Consider the following 20,518-nt stretch of genomic DNA (forward strand, 5'->3'; position numbering starts at 1 on the left):
TTTTAAAGTTTTCCGAATTGCTTCTGTTTGTCCAATGTACTTCCGTTTTCTTCCTTTTCTTGGTCTTCCTTTCCTATGCTCTTCTTGGTTTACTTGTTGAGGATCATTTTCGTTGTTAGAATAGTGTCCCGTATTGGCACTGCTGTCTGACGAATCATCGGTACTTTCTGGATATGGGGCTTCATCATTTTGAAAATCAGGATCTGCAATATTGTCGTCAAAGTCACTCTCCTCAGATAAATCGGTGTTCCGGCCTTCCACAGTTGTATTATGTGCTGTACTAGCTGCACTATTGTCCTCACTTGCACCATGTTGCTTACCATTTGGATAACTATCTTTGTCGTTATCTAAGCTATTATTATCCTGAAACAAAGTTATAATAGATAAGTGAGGTATTTACACAGTAACCAGTATTTTTTTCAAACTGACTGTAAAAAAATGGTATCTATCTAAATATATTTTGATTTATTACAAAACACCAAAGTAATTATGTCTGACTACCAAATTTGTGTGCATCGAAAAGATGATTAGGAATATTATCGAGCAAATCCTACTTCAAAAAACATCTTAGCAAAATACGAAAACATCTAGGTACCTATGTGCACATCACGTCAGATTCCTTAAATATCACATTTCTGAACAAAGAACCAATAAGAAGAGAATCCATATTATTCCTACTAGACATTTTAGAACATGGAACCAAACAACAATAAAAAGTACCAAACCCCCATATTTCACTTAACTTCATTATTGAAAAAGGAACCACGTAACATATTTGAGGTTATAAAATCCATATAAATAGTAATCTTACCTGCTGTTTATTATGTGCATTGGATGGTTCTGGCAATACTTCAGAGGCTTTTAAAAGATTTAATATTTGTTTTCCACGCGACATTCTTATAACCTTTCAGACTATTTCGAAATCACTAAAACGTGGTCCAAAAACTGTGGATCTTTGTTCTAAAATTATTATTTCGCGAAACTGTACAAGAACATGGACCTTTTGTCAATAGATGGCGCTAGGGGTATTATTTAAGATTTATATTCTGGAGCTGGGTGCAGGAGTATTTTGTAAATCTATTTAACGACAGAACTGAATATTTCAAAATTTGGCGGTTGGTTCCCTGTTCTATATCTACATCCAAATAATGGAATGAGACAGGGTTGTCATATTTTTTCCAATATTTTCAATATATACATATACAGAACAAACTGGAGATTTATCTTGGTGAGAATATCATCTTCAATCCTCTCCTATATGCAGACTTAATGGCCTTTTATCTCTTTTAAAAGTGAATTATTACAAATATACAGCTGTTTTTCTAGCAATAACTACCAAGCTTCACTTGTTCTCGATATATAAGAAGCTTATGACTGCTTAGACTGGTCTATACTATAAAATTAGATGATAAACTTCTAAATTCCAGAAGATCCATTTACCATTCTCAAACTCTACATAGATTAGTAATAATCCAACAAGATAATGGCACCATATCTGAATATCCTTTGGTAACAAAAAGTGCATTTTAATCACACGGGTGAACCTGGCAAACCTGAGCAACCTTGCCGGAGATTGGGTAACCAACCCCCAGTGGAGGGTAGGGTCAGAACTGACGAGGGACGAAGAAATGGTTCTCCGAAAAGAGGGATGGACGATGGGCCAACTTATTATTCCATTTTTTTTTCTATTTGGTGTTCATTCATTTATACACTTTATGTTACATTTTCTTCTAATCTCTTCACTTCTCTTTTGATCTCTCAGTGTATTTCGTGTAATTCTTCTAAGTACTGTCATCTCTGCCGTTTCAAGGGACAGCCTAGGTGATGAAATATGGAATTCGAGATAGGATCATGAAATGTCATAACCTTGAATAAACATAGGCGCAGAAAAACCTACTAAATGAGCTGTCTAGATACAAAATCACAGTTGCAGCAATTCAAGAAACAAAATGGCTAGGTAATGGGATTAGAGACACAAGGACACACCCTATTTTACAAAATGGTAAACCAACAGGCAGTTAAGATCTGGGAGTGGTGTTCATAATGGACAAGAAAATAAAATATATTAGACTTTAAGCTGTTAAGTGAAAGAATGCAAATTACGAATTAAATCAAAGTTCTTTAATATAACAATGAAAGAGAAATGTTTTATCAGCATCTAGACAACACCTCTTTATCATACAATCAGCCATGATTCCAGAGTCCTAAAACTTGGACAACAGAGGAAAGAAATAATGCAAGAGGAATGGAATAATATTAAGAAGTTAACATGGGAAACGGTTAAGCAATAGGCAAAAGAAATGAACTATACCTGCAGTACACTCAATGAAGGACACGAGAAAGGCGCGAAAAATTTGAAGAAGAACGAAGAAAGGCAGACAAAATATGCAAAAGAAACAAGAGGAGATAAGAACATAACTAAGCTAAATGGCGAATGAATACCAAGCTTCAATATTTCTAGATATAAACGGAGCTTATGATAGCGTAGACTGGTCTATAATATGAAATAAGATGATAAACTTATAAATTTCAGAAGGTTTTCAGAAGGATTCTCAAACTCTAAAAAATCAATAGCAATTCGACAAGATAACGACATCATATCAGAATATCGTTTGGTAACAAAAAGTTTACCACAAGGATCTGCTCTGTCGTCACTACTTTTTATTGTATTTACCTGTGGCACCTACAGAATATTTCACCTTTCCAGTGTAGACAGAATTGAAACGAGACAACTAGTGTGGTATGGTCACGTGAAGCGAATGAATGAAGATAGATGGCCAAAGAAAGCTTTAAATTACATATTATGTGTACGGCACATAATGAGAGATAGAGCCATCAAAGAAGACGAATGGATAGACAGAAAACGATGGAGGTCGAAATGCGAGAAGCGGCAGAGGCTGTAGGAACCTCGCTATATATATATATATATATATATATATATATATATATATATATATATATATATATATATATATATATTGTTATACGGCATGGAAACATGATGGACATTGAAGGCCTTCGAAATGTGGACTTTGCGAAGAATGTTCCGCATACCATGGACAAATAGGGTGAGAATCGAGGAAGTCTTAAGAAAGGCAAATACTGAGAGAGAGAACTACTCAATTTGATCAAGGTACGAGAAATTGGATACCTCGGCCATATTCTGTGAGAGGAAAAAAATACGCAATCCCTCAACTAATCATCCAGGGAAAGATTGAAGGCAAGAGAGGAGTAGGTCGCAAACAAATGTCGTGGCTACGGAACATAAAGAACTAGACAGGCATAAATGACACACGAAATCTTTTGCATGCCGCAAAAGACAGACGTCTGGCCTTAAAATAATTCGCCAACGCACTATAGGTGCACGGCACTATAAGAAGAAGATATATATATATATATATATATATATATATATATATATATATATATATATATATATATATATATATCTATATATATATATATATATATCTATATATATATATATATATATATATATATATATACATATATATATATCTATATATATATATATATATATATATATATATATATATATATATATATATATATATATATATCTAATAAATTGAAAGAATACATAAATACATAAATAGATGAAATGAATACATTCAAAGAATTTACGAAATCAGGTGACATCCATTCGTGGACTAAGCAAACGAAGGTACTGTAACAGGCAATAGTGTTTAATGCAACAAAATGAAAATATCTCCTATAAGATAGCTTAATACATTGATAATATTAAACACATTGTTGCAACCATCGGCATTATGGTATAAAGGTTGATTGAATGTGGAAAACCGTGAAAAAAGAAAGGGCATCGGAAAGGTCACTTATGATATCACGATATTTCTATCAGATTAACTGCTAACAGAAAGACGAAAACAAACTGTATTTTTACGTCTGTCGTTGCTCCATATTTCGATTTTTGGTTTTCCACAGATAACAAACAAAAAAAAACACAGTGTTTATTGATTTTCTATATTACTCCACATATCTCGTGTCTTTTTTAGGCACCGAATCCTAAATTTATTTACAATGGATAATTCCATCTTTTATCTGTTCATAAACAGTAGCAATTATATTTCCATGTTAGGTCATTAAGCTCCACACAAATGGGTTTTTTGTTAACCCCAATTTCACAGCAATCAAAAGGAGTATTAAAAACCAACGTCAGTAGCGCCGGATCTTAAAATATTACTCTATTTGGGCATTTTTGAAAAATAACACTTTTTCTTGTATAAACTGTAAAAATATCAAAGGTTCATTACCAATACCAGGTATTCGTGTTCATTAATTCGTAGTAAAATATAAAATAACTTGACGGTTGAAATGAAAACCGTTTTTATAAGGAACAACCTAATAATTAATGACTCGATAATAAAGGAATTGGTAATAGCTGGTTATCGTTTGTTGGGTGGACGATGTTTTCCAATACCATCACCTTTTGTCTATGTTAGATAGTTAAAAGTTAGGCAAAAAAATGTATCTGTAATTTATTACCTAAAAAATGGACCACTGCAAGATTCTGTTGTGGTAAATCTTGTTGTATATTCCTTAAGAGCGTAGGCACAAAATTTCGGGATAATGCTTTTTAAATGCATTCATTTTTTTCGAATCCTGAGAAAACTAACAAATATTTTTGTAAAATTTAAACGCAGAATGAAAGATTACATTATTACTGAGGGCCGAAAGTCCCTTAGAATTAACAAAAAGTTTTTTTGAATGTGATATTTGAAATTAAAAATCACACTAAATTTTCTCTTTTTTTTCACCCCTGTAACTTATTAAAATAAACATTATACAAGTTTTCAGGAACTTTCTGCCCTGAGTAATAATGTAATCTTTCATTCTGCGTTTAAATTTTTCAAAAATATTTATTAGTTTTCTCAGGATTCGAAAAAAATGAATGCATTTAAAAAGCATTAATAGATTACAATCCAATCTAAATCATCAAATATCAGTAAGTGAATGGCTTTTGTCGAAAAAGGTTGATTTCATACACACAAGCTGAAACTTATTATAATCAATTGGTTATCATGTTCAAAAGTTTTTTCAAAATAATAAAGAAGAAAAAACTTACAAATGTCCTATTCATTTACAAACTCTGTTGCTACAAAACTTACAAATGTTACTGGGCTATAAACTGTGGCAAATAAAAAATTATCTTTTTAAATAATGAAAGCAATTATTATTATTAAAAAAGTCTGTCTTTACTTTGAAATTAAACACAAAAAGTTACCTAGATTTTCACTAAACTACTTTAAATTTTCTGTAATCTGGACTTATATTGAAGAAACTCAATTTGGATTCCGTAATGGCGTAGGTACCCGTGAAGCTCTATTTGCATTCAATGTACTAATCCAGAGATGCTTGGATGTGAACCAAGATATGTACGTCTGTTTCATAGACTACAACAAAGCTTTCGACAAAGTCCGCTACAAAGAGCTAATGGACATCCTCAAAGCAAAACAAATACAACACAATGACCTTCGAATTATAACAAATCTATATTATAAACAGCAGGCACACGTACGCATTAATGAACACACATCAGAAGAGTTCGAAGTTAAAAGAGGAGTGCGACAGGGGTGTGTATTGTCACCACTACTATTCAATGCATACTCTGAAGAAATTATGAAAAGAGCTCTTGAGGGAGAAACAGCAGGAATCAAGGTCAATGGAACACCAATTAACAACATTAGATATGCGGACGATACTATCATAATAACAGACAACCTCCGAGACCTCCAAAAGCTAATGAACAAGATAGTTGAGTATGGAGAGGAATATGGATTATCAATAAACACCAAGAAAACCAAATTTATGAGGATATCAAAAACCCAAAATAATGGTGAAAGCCTGACAATTAACGGTAGTGCTTTAGAACAAGTTGAAAACTACCACTATCTTGGCACAATAATTAATCACACAAACGATTACTCCAAAGAAATCAAAGTTCGAATAGAGAAAGCACTTACAAACTTCAATAAAATGAGAAAGGTACTTTGTGCAAGAGAACTAAAATTGGACTTGAGAGTTAGGCTGGCAAGGTGCTATATTTTCTCGACTCTGCTTTATGGGATAGAAGCATGGACACTTAACGCGTCGACTGCTAAAAAGTTGGAAGCATTTGAAATGTGGGTGTATAGAAGAATCCTGAAGATATCATGGACCGAGCATGTAACAAGCAACGAAGTCATGAGAAGAATCAACAAAAGAATGGAAGTACTGGAAACCATCAAGACACGAAAGCTGCAATACCTGGGGCATGTTATGCGTAATGAGAGATACAACCTACTTCAATTGATTATACAAGGGAAAATCCAGGGCAAGAGAAGTGTAGGAAGAAGAAGAATCTCATGGTTGCGTAACTTGAGGGAATGGTACGGATGCACATCAATTGAACTATTCAGAGCAGCAGCATCTAAGATCAGAATAGCGATGATGATTGCCAACCTCCGTCGCGGAGATGGTACGTGAAGAAGAAGAAGAATCTGGACTTCACTAAAATTTCTGGGGGTAGAAACTGGACTTAAACTCTCTGCGTAACGAACACACGAACAAATTCATCTCCAAACTGCCAAAAAAACTCTCTGCGTAACGAACCCACGAACAAATTCATCTCCAAACTGCCAAAAAACCTGAGATGACAACCAGGGAGAAACAAAACGAGGATAGAAACAACGATTCTTCCAAACCTCACTTAAACTGCAACTACACATTGAACACATTAAACTGCTACTATTAACTTTACACATTTTCCATAAAGAAAGGACGAAGAACGAGAAAAAAATACAAATTCGACGTAGAATTTGAACTAAACGCTGGAGCCTACCGCCCTTGACCACGCCTCAGCGAGAGTGATCTAATTATCTTTCCGGCAAAACCTTCTTAGCCTCTAAATGGACGTTTATTTCAAACGCAGTATCGAGCGGCTTTCGATCAAAGAAAAATATCAAAGAATTACGCGTCCGTGGTATAAACAGACTCTAAAAATGTGTTTACAATAACTCGCGACGCAAAAAGGATTGAAAATACATTTTGGTTATTTTAACTTGTACGAAAGTAAAGAGAAATACACTGAAATTATTCTTCGATACTTTACTAAATACGAAGACATTTCAATATATTTCAATATATATTTCAAAGAATTTGCAAATGCTACATCAACAACAATATTTCGATTTAGCACCAGATTATGTTTCCTGTTTGATCTTGCGGAGAGACCCAAGTATACAAACGTCTTAGTGGTAGTTTGAAGAGCGTATTTAGTATTGCAAATTCTTCTTCCTCCACAAATAATTTTAATCTTTCTCTCTTTTCATTTCTCTTCCTTAGAAGAAAATAATCGCTTTTCCCTCTTTACCAATTTTCGCATTCAAGTCACCCATAATAATAGTTATATCTTCTTTTTAACTTGTTTAAGAGCATTTATCAACAACTCATAGAATTGCTCTACCTCGTCTTCTGGTTTATCGCTATATATTAATAATATTCAATATTCTCTCCAACAATCAAGATGTAGTTCCATAAATAAGTATCGCCAATTCATTTAGGCAGTAATATGGTGGCGATACAAGACTCACAAGACGGAAGAATAGTACGATGATTCTTCCATTTATTCCATTATGTTTTCATTATAGGATCATACAAATATTAATCCCCTTCACAAATATTTGTTGTATAATTGTTTCCTATCGTGACTTCGTTTTTTTTCCTCTTGTACTTCTTTAATGAACTTCTTCTTTTTCTTTTTATATAGACATGACTGTCTGTTTTTCAATGTACCTCCAGTAAGTTGTCGGTCCATCGCTTTCGTGATCTTCCTACTGATCGTCTTCCTATTGGAGCACAGTCTCTTGCCGTCTTTACTACTCTCTTTCTTGTCATTCGGCTTATATGATTGTCCCATTCTTCTCTTCTATTTCTTATCTAGTTCTTGCAGATGTTCTCCACCTTGGATCTACGTCGTATATCTGTACTTCTAGCTCTGTCCCATAGTGTCTTACCATCAATTTTTCTGTGTTTTCATCTCTTTTGTTTCTAACATCCTTTTTGTCCTCTCTGTGTCAGGTCTTGTTTCTGCCGCGTATGTCATTATTGGTCTGATGACTGTTTTGTAAATTCTGCCTTTCGTTTCCTTCCCGATATTTTTATTTCTCCATATTGTTTCATTTAGCCAGCCTGCGGCTCTGTTTGCACTATTCACTTGATCTTCCACTTCAGTTTTGAGCTTTCCGTAGCTAGAATGTGATGCCTAGATATTTAAACTCCATCACTTCTTCTATTATGTGACCTTCCAGCTCCAATTTACATCTTAGTAAATTTGCTGTTGTAACCATGCATTTTGTCTTTTTTGGTGAAATTAATATGTTAAATTTTCTGGCGGTTATATTAAATTGGTGCAGCATACGTTGTAAATCATCTTCACTTTGAGAGAGTAGTATTGCGTCGTCTGCATAGCAGATTATTTTAAGTTGTTTTTCTCCCATTTGGTATCCTTTTTTAGTTCTTACATTTTTTATTATTTCATCCATAATCAGGTTGAATAACCAACGAAGACATCAGGAGAAGAACCGGAGTGACTGACATCATCGAGAAGATAGCCAGACTAAAATAGAGATGGGCAGGACACATAGCCAGAATGACAGATAGGCGATGGACAAAGAGGTTATTGGAATGGAGGCCAGGGGAAGACAAGAGAAGCGTCGGTCGACCACCTACAAGATGGACTGACGATTTAAGAAGACTCAATAAAAACTGACGGTAGACGGGGTTGGAATCATGAGGAAGTGGCCTATGTTCAGCGGTGGACTCTTGAGGCTGGATGATGATGAATCAGGTTGAACAATAGAGGACCCAGGCAATCTCCCTGTCTTATCCCATTGCCAGCTTCAATAGGGTCGGTTAGTTCTTCTTCTACTTTTATGTTTATTGTGTTGTTTTGGTAGATATTTTCGATCGTTTTGATTATTCCTAGAGGTATCTCTGTTGCGTACGGTAAGTGGATAACGTCTTTTAATTTGACCCGGTCAAATGCCTTCTTAAGGTCCACGAAACATAGATATGCCGGTTTGTTGTATTCTAATGATTTGTCTTGCACTTGCCTCATTTTAAATATAGCGTCGGTGCATGATCTTCACGATCTAAAACCTTGTTGTTCTTCTGCTAGTGTTATAAATTCATTCAGTTTATTTGTTATCACTTTAATTAGTTGTTAATTTTAGTGTTGTATTTAATAAATTAACTCCTCTGTAATTTTCCGGGTCCGATTTGTCTCCCTTTTTGAAGAGAGGTATTAGGATGATGCTTGATCTTCATTCTTGAGGAATTCTGTTTTGTTCTATTATTTTTTGGATTAGTTTTAATAGTTGTTTGGTCAGATCTGGTCCTCCGTACCTTAGAAGTTCGTTCGGTATTCTGTCCTCTTCTGGTGATTTTCTATTTTTTAATTTCCTTAATGATTCCTTTACCTCTTCCTCCTCAATATTTATTTCTTCGTTTGTCGGCATCTCTGGTGTTGGTGGTTCATTATCGTCACCTTTAGCAAATATGGATCGGAAGTAGGCTACCCATGTATGAGTTGTTTATTCTTAGTTCGTTATTCGTGCAGAACTTTATCATCAGTTCTCCATTTTGACATCCTCGTTATGTTTTTGTTCAATTCCGGGTATTACTTGATTGTCTATTCGAGCGTTAAAATCCCCCAATAATATCTTCCGTCTGACGTGATCTACTACTTGTTTAATGAACTTGTCACAAGAAATTGAGCATAAATGAACACAGACTAGTTAGCAATTACGTCACGAGATGAAGAATATTCTGTCATAATTTTAATCCTTTTAGTCCTTCTTTTTTAATTTTAGTCCTTCAACAATGAAATGTGGTGCCTATTAAGAAAGAGGATGGTGATCTATGTAAAAATATGTATTTTTCCGCTTTCTAGTTCTGTGGGTTATTGTCGAACACCGTCCACGTACCCCATATCACGCCACCTCTGGCTCCTAGGCGATAGGAAAAATCAATAGCGCAACTTGAAGGGGTGCGCGGAGTGATCCTGCACGACTCCCCTAGTCGATCGTGGCGGCTCTACGTCGTTTCGAAATTTCTCCACAGCACTTTCCATAAAACCCCGCGTACAAAAAACAACCCGAACAATTTTTATTATGTGAATTCGCGAATCCGGAATCAGTTAGTTTTTATTTCCGCATTTGAATCTTTTCGATTTTTCAGAACCGATGGTTTGGAATTTGTACCAGTTTGGTGAGTATCCCGACATCTTGAAAATTTTATCAATCACTGACCCACCTTTAGATGTCTGTCTTTTTTTGTTTGGGGAAAAGATTCCTCCGGTGATGTAATCGCTATTGGCATTTATGTATGTTTTAATGTTTTAAAATATCTTTGTAGAGTTTGCGGGGGTAGTTCAATCGATTATGTCAGATTGAGTAACCGATATTTTGCAGGACCATTAATTTGTTATCTATTACGTAAAACTTGTACTATTCGATCCAGGTTTTTCCAGTCGAGAATTTTTTTGCATTTTTAAATAATTTTGACTTAAATTTAAAAATAACTACGACTTCAATTATTGATTGTTCTTAAAAACATTATTTAAAATCAATGATTATTAAGAAGTTGTTACTGTGGTCGTAATAAAACAGTTGCCTTTACTGATTGACAAATGAACAGTTTTACTTTGTAAAATTAATACTTAGGTCCTAAAAATATGGTCTTACTTCATAGATATTATCACAATACAACCGTTAAGAAGTAAATGAACGAATATCGTTAGCAAGCGGTTTGTGTTTTACTGTCCCCTTCCTAATTCCAAAGGTTTAGTCTTTTGAAGGCCTAAAAGAGTGTCGTATTCTCTATCATTTTATAGCGCCGACATTGACATGATCAATTACAGTTTGCGACGTCTTGTTCTTTTTTGGTCAACAGTTTATTGCCTTTATTTGATGAACAAATACAGTGAAACTTGGATATATCGTCATTGAAGCGGCCAGTAAAAAAATGACTCTATATCAGAGTGGCGTTATAAAAGAGGTAGAAAAAAATTTTAACGATGCAAAATTTTATTACAGCTGCTTTTAGGATAAAAAAAATTAAGAAACAACACATATCGTATATATAAAACTTACATTTTTTATGAAAAAGTTCTCTAATGCTGAAAAAAGTCAAGTTATTTTCTTCTGCACAACCCTTTCCGAAAATACAGTTTTTCTGTAGTGTTCTTAATAATCGGAGCTGCTTCTTTGGTAGTTGTGGATGCCTCCCTAAACTGGTAAAACCTGGATATGGTCTCAGCAGCTCTCATTGCTTCTTGGATTGTAGGACAAGCAACGTCGTCTTCTTCTTCTCCATTATCTTCATCAACATACATTTCCATATTTTGCACTTGTTCCACAATTTCTTTACCACTTAAAACTTGAAATGATTCTACATAATCGTATACTGAAATGTAGGAGTCAAGATCAGTTCCAAACTCTCTCTGGTTTACATTAAACGTTTGTATCCATTCTGACAAAGGTATTTCGTCATCCTCGTCAACATCCTGAACATTGGGAAAAACTACAGTCAATTTAGCTTGACGAAAGCACTTACAAATTGTCACTGACGCAACCGCACTCTACACATTGTCTAAAAACTGAACTGCATCAAGGATGGTAATGTTCACGGGTTCCCCATTGTCCATACAAAAAATCATCCTTTTCAAAAGCTGTTTCCGATGATGGCACTTTAAACTTTTTATGACTCCTTGATCCATAGGCTGCAAGACACTGGTGCAGTTTGCTTGTGAGAAAACTAGGTTGATATTGGTCAAATTAAGCTTGGGATGGGCTGCACAGTTGTCAACTAAGAGAAGAATTTTTTTTTGAAGAGAATTCTTTGTCCCACTTTCTCAATTCTTCTTCAAAAATAGCAGAAGTCATCCACGCTTTTTTGTTGGTTGTGTAGTTTACAGGCAGTGTTTTTATGTTTTTGAAACATCTAGGATGTCAAATTTTTCTAATAACCAAAAGCTTTCTTTTCTCTGTACCTGTCATGTTTACACAAACAAAAGCCGAGACTCTGTTTTGAAAGCTTTCCACCGACACATTTTTGATTTTTGAAAGTTAAAGTTTTGTCTGGCGTTAATTAAAGACACCAGTTTCATCGCCATTGGAGGTATCTTCAACCTTGCCTTAGTTGTGGCCATGTGTTTTGTAACCAATCACCAGTCACGTTCTCGTCCAAACATTTTGCCTCTCCAACAATTTTCGCGAAGGAAATTGAGTTCTTCTTCTTCTTCAAGTTCCGCTCCTATCGGAGATTGGAAATCATTCTGACAATTATAATTTTGTTGGTTACGCGCCTGAATAGTTGAATTGAACTGCACCGAAACAATTCACGGAGATTGCGTAGCCACGAGATTTTACGTCTTCCTACGCTTCTGCTGCCTTTAATTTTACCCTGCATTATATTCCTTGTAGTTCGTATTTTTCTCCTCTCATGATGTGCCCCAAGTATTCGAATTTCCTAATTTTTATGGAATTTAAAACTTCGCATTGTTTTCCTAGTTGTTGAAAACGATTGATATTTTTAAAATACGTCGGTAACACCACATTTCGAATGCTTCTAGGTTTTTAATGTTGGATTTTTAAAGTGTCCAAGCTTCAACCCCATACAAAAGGGTAGAGAAAATATAACATCGAAGCATTCTTATTCGGAGCGATATATTGATATCGCGATTACAAAAAAGTTTTCTCATTCTATTAAAAGTTGACCGTGAAATTTAAATGCGGCATCTTATTTCTTTTTTCTGATCAGTATCTTCTGTGATCCCTACTCCAAGGTATTTGTACGAAGATATTTGTTCAATTTCTGTATTATCTAGTACTAGCTTAACTTTGATGTTTTGTGCTTTTGTAAATACCATGAACTTGGTTTTCTTCAAATTTATTTTTAGTCCATAATCGTTGCAATATATATTTAGTTGTTCAGCAAGGTGATGCAGTTCTTCTAGCGTTTCTGCCAGAAGTACGGTGTCGTCAGCATATCTTATATTATTAAGTGGCTCACCGTTTATTATAAGGCCCTCACTGACCTCGGCAAGTGCTAATTCTGAGATGGCTTCACTGGGCTTCACCCCACGGCGAATCTGGATATCCTCGGACAGTTCATTTTCAACTTTCACTTTTGCTGTTTGGTTCCAATAGAGGTTACATATAGTTCTAATGTCTCTACTGTCTATGTTTTTATTTAATAAAATTTCTTTAAGCCGATTATGCTGCACTGTCAAATGCCTTCTTAAAATCAATGAAACAGGCATATACTTCCTGATTTATATCTAAGCATCTTTGCGAAATAACACTTACTGCAAACAGCGCATCTCGTGTTCCCAGTCCTTTTCTAAATCCCATTTGTGTATTACTTATGAATTCATCTAGTTTCTTATGTATTCTATTGTGAATTACTTTTAAAAACAATTTCAAGACATGGCTCATTAAGGCTATGGTGCGATGTTCATTGCACTCCTTTGCATTGGCTTTTTTGGGTAGCAGTATGAATGTTGATTGTAGCCGTTCTTTAGGTATTCTACCTGTTCTATTTATGGTATTGAATAGATCCAAAAGAAGATCAATAGATTCAGTATTCACAATTTTGAGTAATTCGATAGTAACTTCATCAGGCCCGGGCTTTAGCTTGTTTCATTGCATATTCAATGTCTTCTCGTATAATGTCAGACCCAGTACCATCCTTAAATTCTTTTGGTGCTTCTGTTCTCTCTTTTTCTTCAAAAAGTTGTGCTATATATTGTGTCCATCTCTACATTTTTTGGTTTATATCTGTTATAAGTGCACGAATTTCATCTCTTAATTGCCTAGTTTGAAGTGTTTGGAAATTGAGTGCCGGGCTTTAAACCGATCTAGCTAGCTGGACACAGGATTATCAGAACTGCAACACTGCTTGAACCATTTGAGTAGAGCTGAATCTACATTACTACGAATGCACTTTCTAATCTTTTTAACATTTTCTCCCTCCTCATTAAAATGTTGTCCTTGTTTTTTAGGATTGAGCCGACAGTCGAATTAACAAGTCCAAATTGCCGACATGCATCAGCAATTTTTCGACCACTTTCAAATGCTCTTATAATACGCACTTTATCTTTAATAGGCAAAGCCTTCCTTTTAGTACTGCAACTTGCCATATTAAAAAATAAAAAGTTAATTACTAAATTAAAATCTAAAAACGAAACGAGCGGAACACAATTTCAAGGTAAGCAAAATTTCTAAAACTGACTGTTCTGAAACAGAAACTTTGACTGATGGGATGGCACTGATAAATTAGAAATCATAGAACTGTCAAGGTCACATAGCTGCTATACACAGAAGGGATAATAGGGCTTTCTCAGGAACGATTCTTGGAAGGAACAATGCCGCAAAGCCGGAAACATATTGCACTATATTCCTCATAAAATAAAAAACGACAACCTACTGTAAAATTTTATACCGCTATAGATGAGGCTTACTTTATTTTTAGCCGATAAAACCGGATTTTTAATAATGTTACCGAATAGTTTTTGGAAGGACTTATAAAACATTGACATTACAACCAAGATGACGTAACTACCGAGGCCGTAATATCAAAGTTCCACTGTAAAACATCTGCGCCATTTCCTGGAAGGTGGCTGTTCACATTGTAGTGATAATTTTGTCTCTACTGTTACAACGCAGGAAAAATTTTATGCAAGCAATTTGTCTAATGGTTCTATTGAGTTAAACCAATTATCACTGCTTATGTTTTTCCCATTTTCTTTTATCATCAACATTAGCTCCACAACCCTTGTTGGGCCTAGCCTTGATCGGTTAGTTCTCTCCATTTTTTCCTTCGCTTTCCAATTTCTATTTTCGAGTATTTTCAGATCTTGTACTTGATGCATATGTCTTTCCTATCACGTTTTGTTGTGTTATGGCTTTTGTTGATACGGGGATTTCATCGTCTCCTCCAAGTCTGCCATATACAGAGTGGACCAAAAGTCTGGAAACGCCAAATTATCTCTTAAATTGGAGTTGTATGGTCTGAATTATACAAAAACAACCAAAAAAAGATACCACAACTGAACAGATACAACAACCGTTGTAGCAGACGTTTGGCCAGCAAAAAGACGTGGGAAAATAAAACCAAGAAGATAGAAAAAAATAAGACTCATTTTGGAACGAATAGCCCTTTTGACAAACCTTGTACAAAGCCACTTGTATATGCCACTAGTTTAGAAAAGAGTTGTAGAACGATATTAAAAATAATTTAATAAATTGTATCAATACTTTTCCCTAAATTGCGGTTCTCCTTTCCATTTACAAATATATTTTATTCTATGTACATACTGTAACCTACTCGACAATAAAATTTATAAATAAACCTAACGGCCATCATCAGAAACCCAAATTGGTTTTCGTGCTGACGGCAAATCTGATACGGATAATGTTGTCTCGATTCTGAGACGGATTTAGTATTTATAGATTTTTAAGGCTTATTATTATGAAAGCATTGGGCTATAAAACAAACTTCAATCGGTTTCAAAAAAAAAATAAAAGAAAAACATGACCTAGTTGGGATTTGGTCATTTGTAGGCAGTTGAGCTGTTAAATATAGAAATATGGCTATGGAAATGTTTATAGGGAATGGACGATCGTATTTTTGTGACGAGGTCAGTATTTGAATAGGGGGCCTTGTCAAGGATTTGAAGCAGACACGTTATTTCAGTTTTTTAAGAGTTATTGCGACGTTACTCGACGTCGTTATTGGAAGATAACAATCTATAATACAGCGGACAACTTTGGACATTTGCAGACAAATGTCCAAGATATTCCAGATACTGAATAAAATATAAAATGATGATGAATAAAATAAAATAAATTAAAATAAAATTAATCTTATTTTATTCATCACGAACCAGAAATTGTATTTTTCGAATATAATGATAATTAAAATGATGTAATTAAACATAAATACCAGATATAAAAACGTAAATACGAATAAATTCTTCAAAATTTTGAATGAAAAAAAAATTAAGATTTTAAAATTTTAAAGAACTAAATTTGTGGTGTTATTATAAAAAATATTAACAATTCAATAAAAAGCAGGCATAAAATTTCATTAACCCACTTAAGCGCTAAGTAATATCGCGCTATAAGAAGTTTTTTTAAAGCTAAAAGGTTTTTTTAGTATTCAAATGATACACAATCTCCCTCTTAACCGGCCACCTCGGGATCAGAGCCTGACCGGTTGACCAAATGGTTGGTTAATCCAATGTGCAGGCATTTTCATGAGAAAAATCAAGTACATACATATCAAACACATGTACAGTAAGATGTATATTAATAAAGATCACGGAGTATACAGTTGAAAAATACTATTTATTTCTATGTACATAAATACATATTTAAATATTTTACAAACTTATTTTAAAAAAATCAGTAGCTTTCATCTGTTTCTTGACATTAAGTACATTTTTAAAAGCTATATCTCTCCATTTTTTAAAAACCAAGACGTTTATTGAAGATGACCCAGGTTGTTGTTCAATATACTTCAATTTCTATTGCAGCCCTCGCTTTGGTGTGGCTGATCTTTTCCTCTCCGTCAACATCATCATTATCAGTCTCCTGTCAAAAATTCTGTTTCTTGACATTGTGAATTTTTAAAAGCTATATCTCTCCATTTTTTAAAAACCAAGTCGTGTATTGAAGATGACCCAGGTTGTTGTTCAATATACTTCAATTTCTATTGCAGCCCTCGCTTTGGTGTGGCTGATCTTTTCCTCTCCGTCAACATCATCATTATCAGTCTCCTGTCAAAAATTCGTTTTCAAGTTCCTCGTCACAGTTCATCCATTCTTCAATATCTTCGGCCTGTAATTGGAGATTTTCAGATAACGTTTGGAGATCTTGAAGAATAGTGGTAGAATTATCTTCTTCGTGTGATTGTTGACACTCAACAAGTTACTCAATGTTGGCTCAAAGTTTTCGCCAAGACTTAACGAAAGTAGAAGCAGGAATTTCTTGGAAGGCGGAAGCTAACATGTAAATTACGTCCTTTAAGTTAATTTTTTTGATGATATCAATAAGATTGTGATCTTCACTTTCTGCGCATTGTAAAATTTCGGACCATAATTTACTTCCATATCGTCTTTTCAAGCTTTCCCCTTGATCCATCGGTTGCACCAAGCTTGTCACATTAGGAGGAAGAAAGATAATTTTTATGTCATCTGTCTCACATGTTAGGTTTCCAGGATGAGTTGGAGCATTATCCAGAAGTAGGACTGCTTTAGTGGGAAGATTTACGCTCTTAAGATAGCGCGTTACTCTCGGAACAAACTCACGCTCAAACCATTCTCTGAATAGATCAGCGCTCATCCATGCTGATTTTTGTGATCTGTAGAATACGGGGATTTTTCCCCCCGACTCCGACAAACACTAATAAAAGCAGTTAAAGCACTATACAAAGAAAACAAAGTAGCTATTAAATGTGGAAATAAAGCCTACAATCCATTTAAGACGACAAAAGGACTTCTACAAGGCTGTGCTACGTCCCCTACTCTGTTTAAAATATTCTTGGAAAAGACACTCAAACCATGGAGGAGAAAGTGCGAAGGAATGGGCATACCAGTAAGAGACGAATACCTATACACCTTAAGTTTTGCCGACGATCAAGTAGTCATCGCACAAGATGAAGAAGATCTCAGCTTTATGCTCAGAAAACTAGAAGAAGAATATAAAAACAACGGAATGGAAATAAACTTAGAGAAAACCGAATACCTAACAACAGAAAACAAGGATATGAGAACAGATAAATTCAAGTATTTAGGAACCATAATATCGAACCAGGGAACAACAGAAGAAGATATAAACAACAGACTGAGACAAACAAGAAACTGTATAAGACAACTAAACTCAGTGTTGTGGGATAAGAACATTACGATAAAGACAAAAAAGAGAATATATAACACCCTGACAAGAAGTATCCTGACATATGGGTCCGAAAACTGGACAATAAACAAGAGAAATAGAGGTAGAATAAGAGCAGTAGAAATGAAGTTTCTGAGGAGAAGCTGTAGACTTACAAAAAGAGACAGAATTGAAAACGCAGAGATTAAGTGGAGAATGGGAGTGCAATCAGACATAATCGACTATATAGAGGAGAAGAGACTATCCTGGTACGGCCACGTCAGAAGAGCGAACAGAGGACGCTGGATAAACAAAATCACAGAATGGAGCCCGATTGGAAGAAGAAAGAGAGGAAGACCCCGAAGGTCATTCAGAGATGAAATCGACGAGGCTATGGAGAAAAGAACCCTGCGAGATGGAGACTGGAATGACAGGGAAAATTGGAGAAAACGGTTGAGTGAAGGAAGACAGTGAAAACTGTGGAAATCCTTAGTAGTAGTAGTAGAATACGGGGAGGGACGATGGATGTAAATTTTTAAATGCACGCGGTTTAGCGGACTCACCAACAACAAAAAGAGGAATTCTGTGTGTTCTTATCTGTGTGTTCTGTGTGTTCCGCTCCTTATTATTTTTAATATCAGAAGCCGATTTTTCATGACTTCCCAAAAATGTTTTCTCTGGAAGCATTTTAAAATTGAGACCTGTCTTATCCATGTTATATACTTGTTCGAGTTTTAATTTTTCCATTTTTATAATTTCTACAAACTTGGAGGTAAAATCAGTTGCACCTAAAGCATCCGCGGACATTTTTTATCCGCTTACGTGTGCATAATTAACTCCGGGACGTGCCTTTCAGCGAGTCAGCCAACCTTCACTTGCAATAAATTCGCCTCCGTCCATAATTTTGCTGTGTAGTGTATACATAAAGCCTTTTCCCTTTGAATCGGGCCACTAATAGGTGTGCCCCTTCGCCGTTCTTGAAGGAACCACAACCAAATCTCGAATTTCGTTTTTTAGTGGATCTAGTTTTTAGATTTTTATCTGATTCTGAACTCGGAACAAATTTTCTTTACCGATTCACCTTTGTCGAACCGTTTAAGTACACTTAGACGTTTTTCCATCGTCACAACCACACGTTTAAGCTTCTCACTCATTTTCGTACAAGACGAATTCAATCCTCGAAAGCAAAAACAGAACTGACAACCGGGGGCAAGAGACGATTATTAAGCAGTGCTTGATGCATTTTTTTATCCTCTTGGATAGATTTTTCCATGTCTTTAATGCTCTTGTATATTTTCATTATATTGATTTTTTTATATCTTTTCTTTATTACTTCTGTTAATAAAAAACTATTAAAAATATATACCCTTGGCACATATATTATAACCATTATCACAACCGATCTCTTTATCTCAAACACACCTACGATACATCACAGTGTTAACGGCAAACATCAAAACGGTTTCGTTCGAAATTTATTATTTTTCCTTCCGCACACACTTTATGCGAACATGAAACAACAGAATTATTATTTTGTATATTTATTCGGCGTCGCATATAAAATGGCGTGCTGAAAAAGATTTATTACCCGGTCCCGAAAAGTGTGCACTTGTCTAATTTTCATATCTCTCTCACGCCCTCTTAATATATTAACAACCCGAGCGTCGTTGGTCGCTAGCTTGACGCTTTTTAGTATTTTCGCACCAAAATACCAGAGATGTTTTAGTTACGATGACTATGTAATTTTCAAAGACTTTTTTGTGCTACACTAGCGGAAAATTAATTGAATTGAGTAAACTTTTTTTTTACTTGACATTTCCGAAGACACAGTTTTTTATGAACGGAATTAAAATTACTTGAAGTGTATCAGGCTGTGTTACAATAAAATTAAAAATGCAACTTGGAAGCACAAAAGCTCAAGGACCAGAAGAAACACAGATAACTATAAAAAAATATATATAAATATAAGAAAATTACAAAAATAATATTTAAAAATCCTGTAATATAAGGTATATTATTAAAAAGACCCTTTCGGGCTACATCACAGAACGTTTTTGGATTAAAAAGTCCATCATCAGTGTATTACCAGTTGTACATGAGTCAAGCCGCTAAATATTTGGGTAAAAACCCTTAACATGATACAAAATTTATGTGTTAAATTTTTATTGAAAATATGGTGTGATGTTTAAGTTTTCAACAGATACCCTGCATGGCAACGTAGGACTCCCAATAGGCGTTGCTGCTGACCCTAAGGGAATCTCTGAATGGGTTCTAGTTGTCATCTAATAAAATAAAGATCAACGAAGCAAAATCAGTGAACGTGGTATTTACTAAATGTCACAAAGAAACACCAAATATCCTATAGTGTATTTTTATGTATGAGAGAGTAATAAAACAATAAATTATGTATGCAAATCCCTAAACTGTTGATACGGGTGACTCAATGAAAAACAGATATTTGTCAACAAGTTTACAGAAGTATATAGGAAAACAATTTTAAATTGACTATGACCACCAGGTGATACCATGTCACCAAAGTTGTTCATTACCGTTCTTGAGTA

The 20,518-nt window shown here is 34.8% G+C and overlaps 1 protein-coding gene across 4 annotated transcripts in view; it reads left to right on the plus strand.

Annotated features, from left to right (window-relative positions):
* The window catches only part of LOC140444668 (protein Fe65 homolog), a 110,231-nt gene that overhangs the window by 4,787 nt on the left and 84,926 nt on the right, over positions 1-20,518 (plus strand). Inside the window, exon 1 of one of the 4 annotated variants that reach the window (XM_072536433.1) lies at positions 10,082-10,287. The exons of the other annotated variants lie outside the window; for them this stretch is intronic. The gene's annotated coding sequence lies outside the window, so the exon portion shown is untranslated. Of the gene's footprint in view, positions 1-10,081; positions 10,288-20,518 lie in introns of those variants that run through there. 4 annotated transcript variants of the gene reach the window in all.

Source organism: Diabrotica undecimpunctata, chromosome 1 (assembly GCF_040954645.1).
Source record: "Diabrotica undecimpunctata isolate CICGRU chromosome 1, icDiaUnde3, whole genome shotgun sequence".
In the NCBI taxonomy this organism is placed as follows: domain Eukaryota; kingdom Metazoa; phylum Arthropoda; class Insecta; order Coleoptera; family Chrysomelidae; genus Diabrotica; species Diabrotica undecimpunctata.